We start from the raw sequence: 7371 nt of genomic DNA on the forward strand, positions 1-7371 counted from the left end.
TCATTGTAGAGAACAGTTGTAATGTGAGCAGAATTGTAGAAAGAAAATATTCGTTTCCACATGATTGTCTTTTCGCCTTCTCACCACAAGATGTCAGCTTTCCCTCTGTTCAGATGTCTTAAAAATAAATACAGTATGTCTATCTCCTTGCCATATGTATTACTACTAAAGTTATTTAAGGTTCCATAGTAATTCATAGTACTGCAAAAGAAGAATTGCACTGGGTAGGAAATTAAGCTGTGTTCTTTAACATCTGCATTTTGAAAAAATATGATATGAAGAGGGTAGAAATGTATATGTTGATTCTGGTCTCTTCAGACTTTGTATCCGTAAAGACTCTAATGCTGTATTAATTTCTTTGCATAATAATCATGGCAGGCATTTATATAGTACTTTTAAGGTTTTTAAGGTACTGCATTGTAGGTAGAGTGTGAGGTAGGTCCTACATGAATTATTCCTGTTTTTACTGGTGATCCATCCCATTTCCTCTAAGCTGGCAGAATGTGGGATCTGAGATTTGAATCCAGATGTGTCCTTATTCCAGGTCATATTCTTTTTCTTACTGTACCCTTGTAACTTACCTCTTTATGCTTTGCATATGTTGATTGGTAGTTTCCTGGTCAAGGATCGGGAAATAAGTGGGAGAATCTAATAGTAGCATCATCCTTAATAACTTTTTACCTTCACAAAGCAAAAACTTGCTGCTAGTTTAAAAAAAATTTATGTCAGCATTCAGAGATGCAAGATTGACTCTTCATCTTTGTTCTCTGGAAATAGATTTCAGTGAATCAGTCAACAAGCATTGACTAAGCAGCTGCTCCACTCTGCTTACCAGGGGTGTACAAAAATAAATAACAAAAAATACCTTTTTGCATCAAATAGTTTAAATTCTATCACTTAGCTTGATAATATCAGGAAAATAGGAATTGAAATTCTGCTTTTCTCCTAAATCCACACAGTTGAATCTGACCGTCTTGATAGCACTTGAAGCTTGCATCTTATAACCTCATCACTACTACATGCCCCCACCCTTTGCCTCCATACAATTAAACATTGTGTCCAAAGGCAAGCTGAGGTAGCACACTGTGATGTGAACATTGGCTTTAGAGTCAAAGGACCAGGCTTCAAATTCCTGCCCTCCCACTTAAATACCAGTGAGACTTTGGGCAGGTCGTTTAACATTTCCAGGCTTCAGTTTCTTCATCTATAAAATGAAGAATTGGACTAGACCAGAGGTTTGATGGGCAGTACTCCCAAGTAGGCCCAAACCAGATAAATATGTAATTAGGAAATATTTAACAAAATAAACAGAAATATAATTGAACATAGATAATGTTAACGAGATTTTTTTAAGTCAATATGTTGCCCTTAGACATCCTTATGTACAGTTTAATGGCCACCATTTCTATTTGAGTTTGACACCGCTGGACTTGATAACCTTAAGCTCCCAGCTCTAAATCTACATGTTTGTGATCCTTGTCAAACCTATCCCAAAGAGCTAAGTGGAGTGATGCTGTACCTAAATATGAACTTCGGACTTTTTTTTTCTAAGAGTGTATGTTTAGCATAGCATCTTCCAGTTATGGAACTACTTAGTTCCTATGAGATAGTTAATACTATGATTAAATCATCATTAGAAAAGCTTTTTAGTAGGTGAAGGAGTAGATGCTTTTATATAAGCAGGGTGAACTGTGGCATAATGCAAGGGGTGGGGGGGGTTGGGAGGTGGGAAGGATGTGATATCATCTCTACCCTTTCTCAGTGATCTCATCAGATCCCATGGGTTCAGTTACCTTTTTATTTAGTGTTTGTTAAAATAGAAATATAAATTTATTTAATTAATACTTAGCCCTAATTCAAGTTCATCACCTAATTCATCACCAGCTATCTGCTGTACATTCTCACATAGCTATCCCATAGGCATCACAAACTCAACATGTTCAAAATGGAACTCCTCTTCCTCTAAAACTTACCTCCAGGAAATTTCCCCATTTCTAGTAGTGGATTTTTATTGATAACTTGTTTTTACATCACCTAGGTTTCTCCTTATACTGCTTCCCCTTCCCTTTTTATAGAGCCACCTCTTTAAAAAGAATTGAAGGAAGAAGAGGGGGAAAAGTAGCAAAACCAACCAATACATTAAAATAAAACATTTATTTTTATTTATTCTATTCCACACACCTCTGCAGAGAGGGAGGAGAAGGTTATCTTCTTAAATCTCTTCTTTGAGGCTGGCTTATTATTGATACTTTTGTAACTATTAGGTGAGGCTGCTCAGCTGCTTTTCCACAACTTTTCCAGACCATGAAATGCTTATAAAGTTGTGGCTGTGGCATGCCCATATCAGGGTTGCTATTGGGTCATTTCATCATTGCAGCAGCTGCTGCTACTGGCAGATTCTGCTAGCACCTCCAGGCATTGATTTGATCTCTGATGGGATCTTAGTATTTCCCACATGATACTTAATTAAAGGAAATGCAATCATTGGTAAAATCAGGAATAATCCACTAGGACCTATCTCACACTCTTCCAACCATAGAGTGCTTGAAAAACCTTAAAGTACTACATAAATGTCTAAACTATAAATGTTGCCAGGACACACCCCTCTTGTAATATTTATTCACCTAAAAGCAAAAAACAGACAGACATACCATGTGGTCACAGAAACATGGTGTCCTGGTGTAAGAAGGAACCAGCTGCAACCCTTCCCTCTCCACCTGCCTGTTTATAACCACAAGGAAAAAGTCTGAGAGTTGGTTAAGTCACACCTTTTATATACACACTCAATTCTGACCCAGCAGTTTTAAAGTCACAAGTTCTTCTGGCTCCAAAGTCAAAAAACGTCATCATTCAATACCAGTCTCTGAGTAGAAACTACTCCAAAGTTTCCATATAGTTTGGTTGGAAGCAATCTCGGTACAATCCCAGTGCCCTTGTTTGTTTTAAGTTTTATTTTTTGAGTTGGAAAAATTAAAAGTAAGAGGGTAGTGACAGTGTTTCTAAAAAACAAAGAAAATATTGTCAATGATGCGTTAAAAGAATAACACCCCCCCCAAAAAAAAGGATATTAGTGTTTTCATATGCAGTCTTCTTTTTCTTTTCTTTGTATGTAGGGAAGTGGAGAACTAAAACATATCTGCTTATTACTTTCAGTACCAGAAATAAATTTAAAAGTTAATGAATTAAGGATAGAAAGATTGATGGAACAGTGATATCATCCTAGATCACCTTTAGAAGTTGAACATTTGGACGTTGTTTCTCTGCAAATAGGTGCATGTTATAACCCAGTAGATCTCCTTAATAGCAATATAATAGCCATGAAAATTCCAAAGGCTTAATGGAGAACTAACTTGGAGCCTCATAAGCAAAGAGTGCTATTCAAAAGCATTTGTTTAGGAGCTTCAAATCCAGTTCAGGGTGATAGAGCATATGGGAATAGGAAACTTTGTAATGAATCTTGTTGGCATCTGGCATCAGTACTAGGCATAAGCAAAATTGTGAAACAGATAAACTTTGTCTTTGTTTCCTCTTATCTCCTTTTATGCTGCCTTACCATTCCCCATACAGTATCCTTTCCATTTCCTCTCTCTTGATCTGTGATCAATGAGCGTAATCATTAAGATGTCATTTACTACAGGTTAATAATGATAGCTGGCACTCATCTGTCAATAATGGCATTTTCAGTGTTGTTAAAGGATTTTACTTACATTTGAAAACTTTGATCCTTTTACCAGCCATGTCAGATAGTATAAGTATGATCTGCCCATTTTACAGATAAGGAAGTTGATGCTGAATGACTTTCAAACAACTAATAATAAAGGTAGCTAGGTAGCACAGTGCCTGGAGTACTGAACTTGGAGTCAGGGAGATCTTAGATTGAACACAGTGCCTGTGTGACCCTAGGCAAGTCAGTTAACATCTCTGTCTCAGTTTCCTCATCTGTAAAATGGAGATTATAGCATCTACCTCCCAAGATTGTATTTTATGCTTACCCATGCCCTCAACACACATTATAAAGCTTATAATTACTCTGCCTACTTGTAAGGCCAGCCATGTCTGTGATTTACCTCATAGCTAATGATCTCTGCCTGTGCTTTGCCACGTTTTGGGCTTTACTCAAGATGTAAAATAGAATTTTGTTTTTATTGAAAAAACCATTTATTTGCCATTCCTCATATTCAAAGATGATTCTGCTTATTGTGTGTTAGGTACTGTCGTAAGAACTGAAAATATCAAGAAAAGTAAAAATAGTCTCTACTCTCATGGAGCTGACATATCTTTGGGGGAGACAACATGTTAATAATTAGGTACATATACAATATTTATACAGTAGATGGGAGGTAATCTCAAAAGGGAGAATAGTAAATGGGAGTACCAAAAAAGTCTGCCTATAGAAAGTGAGATTTGAGCCAAGACTTAAATCAAGGAAATTTAGGGAGAGCATTCCAAGAACATGGAACAGCCAATATAAGGTCATAGAGTCAAGAGAAAGTATCATGTTCAAGTAAGCCAGTGTAACAGGATTATAGAGTGCATAAATGGAGGCAAAGTGGATGAAATGTAGGAAAAGGAAGTTGTGATGAGTTTTCCATTCCAGAAGACTAAATTTGATCCTGAAATAATAAGGAGCCACTAGAGTTTATTGATATGGGTGGCTGTGGAAGAAGGTGGAAAATAATATATTAACCTACATTTAAGAAAAAAAATTACTTTAGCGACTGTGAGGAGGAATCCAATTACATGAGCATTTATTAAAGGCTTACTATGTGTTAAGCACAGTGCTCAGCACTGGGGATACAAATAAAAAAGACAGCTCCTGTTCTCAAGGAGTTCATATTCTAATGGGGAAGACAGCTCATAAAGTTCCACCTTTTAAGCCAAATCAAAAAAATCCCATGGTCCATAGGGTGCAGTGCCATTTTTCTTTCATGTCATTTCCACTGCTAAAATCTGTTTTCTGACACCAAACCATTTGACAGTACCAGGGACTTTAGACTAGGACAATAGTCAAGGCGAGCACCGATAATGACCTGAACTCGGATGAATGCTATCAGATAAAGGAGATTTTACGATAAATTTTGGGAAGATAGACCGACTTTCGCACACTTCACATACTTCAGATACTTGAAGATATTCCCAGCTTCCACCCCGGCTGAAAATCTTCTCTAGGCTAAATATTCCCAATTAAATCAATCAGTTCTTGTATGGCATGGTCTCGGCTGAAAATCTTCTCTAGGCTAAATATTCCCAATTAAATCAATCAGTTCTTGTATGGCATGGTCTCTGATCCTCTTACCCACTGTTTTGGTAACTTTAATTGGCTCTTCAGCTTCTCAATGTCCCTAAAATTTGGAGTGACCGTTGATTGGGGCGTGGTGAAGGTGAGGAAATCGTCAAAAGGTAACAGAAAGGTTCTGAACACAGGAGACAGACTAAATGATAGTTCCATAGATAGACAGGAAAGTCAGAACAATCAATTTTAAGGGGAAATGTGACAAGCCTGACTTAGATGCGTTGAGTTTGAGTTTCACGGTAGAACATATCCTAAACATAGATAGAGAGATGTGGGTCTGGAGCCTGGGAAAGAGGTCAGATTATAGGAATGCTTTGGGAATCACCAGCATAGAAGTGGGAATTGAAGTCAGCAATTACTAAGGGGCAATAGAGGAGTATGAGGAGAATTAGGCATGTATGGTATTTAGCAAGCCAAAGGAGTTATTCCAGTTGGGAGGTCAGCAGAATCGAGGAGGTAGCCTGGTACCACTGGCTCTGAAACCATAGAACTCTTGTTCAAACCCTGCCGCTGATGGTGCTTATTAACTGTGTGACCCAACACGATGTCATTGGGCCTCAGACTCCTCATCTATAAACTGATAAAATTGGATTGTCTGAGGTAACTGCCAGCGATAAATGTATGATCTTATAAACATGCCTGAGGAAAGGGGCACTAAATTTGGAGATTAGGAATCACTGGCTATCTTTGAGAGAATAGTTTCAATGAAAGAGAAGGATGGAGAAATTAGTTGTTAGGAGAATTAAATAGTGGGAGCATGGGGAGTATTTATTAGAAAGATGTCTTCAGGGCAGCTAGGTGGCGCAGTGGATAGAGCACCAGCCCTGGATTCAGGAGGACCTGAGTTCAAATCTGGTCTCAGACACATAACACATTAGCTGTGTGACCTGGGCAAGTCACTTAATTGTGTTGCCTAACCAAAAAAAAAAAAAAAGAAAGAAGCGAAAAAAAGAAAAAAAGATGTCTTCAAGAATATGAGCAAAGAATGGGAAGAGATGGTAGCTCTATAAGGGAAAAAGGTCAAAGGGAACGTTTATTTGTTTCTTTTGGGGGTTAAGGAAATCTTGAACATAGTTGCAGGCAAATAGAATGAAGCCAGTAAATGTGAAATGTAAAAGAGCAAAGCCAAAGGAGAGAGTGTTCTAACAGTAAGGATTTTAATATGGGAGAAAGAAGGAAATGATGGAGATACAGACAGAATAAAAAGGTCAGGATGAGGGGCTTGGCAGGAAGAATACCAAAAGGGCAAGTTGAGGGCTTAGCCTTAGAGCAGAATAGGGAGACAGATCTTCTGTTTCTAGAGGGAAGGGGGAAAGAGTGAATTGGAGGGACAGAAGGGAAGAGATCCAAGAAAGGATAGAAAGGACCTATGTATACATAAATATTTATATAAAAGACCTGGAAACAAAAAGTGTGCCCATTAGCTTGGGAAAGACTGAGCAAACTATGATATTTGAATGCAACAGAATATTATTAGGCTATAAGAAATGACGGAAAGGATGTATTTTGGAGAATTGGGCATTGCACTGATCACAGTTGCTTTTCCTTACAATGGTATAGTTATTGTATAAATTACTCTGATTCCGCTCATTTCACTCTGCATCAGTTCATACAAATGTCACAAAAAAATCTGTGATAGAGAAACCGAGGCACAAAGTTCCAAGCATGGTCAATTTATTAGTATGGATAGCAATTACCAATAAATTGATCCAAGACTCCTCAGTAGTTGAGGATGTATCTGACAGAGCAACTCTTATGGCATTTACACAGTGACTGTAGAGACATATTTCACTCCTGATTAGTTGGTGCTGCTTATATCAGTTCCTCAACAAGTGGACCAACATCCCCTGACTAACATCCTTTGGAAAGCTCTGTGGTGGGCAAACATGTTATTACCAGATTGATTCATCTTCCCCCATGGTCAGCCAAAGCTCACATATTATAATTTTTGTGGTTGGACTTTAGCCCATAAGAATAGGGAAATTAAACTCTTACAAATTTTACTAATAATATACAGTCAAGTCTGAATATGATTCACAAATATTGATTCTGATCAGATAAACTGATTAGATACAATT

The sequence above is a fragment of the Phascolarctos cinereus genome, unplaced genomic scaffold (assembly GCF_003287225.1).
Source record: "Phascolarctos cinereus isolate Bilbo 61053 unplaced genomic scaffold, phaCin_HiC Scaffold_5;HRSCAF=322, whole genome shotgun sequence".
NCBI classification, from domain to species: Eukaryota; Metazoa; Chordata; class Mammalia; order Diprotodontia; family Phascolarctidae; genus Phascolarctos; species Phascolarctos cinereus.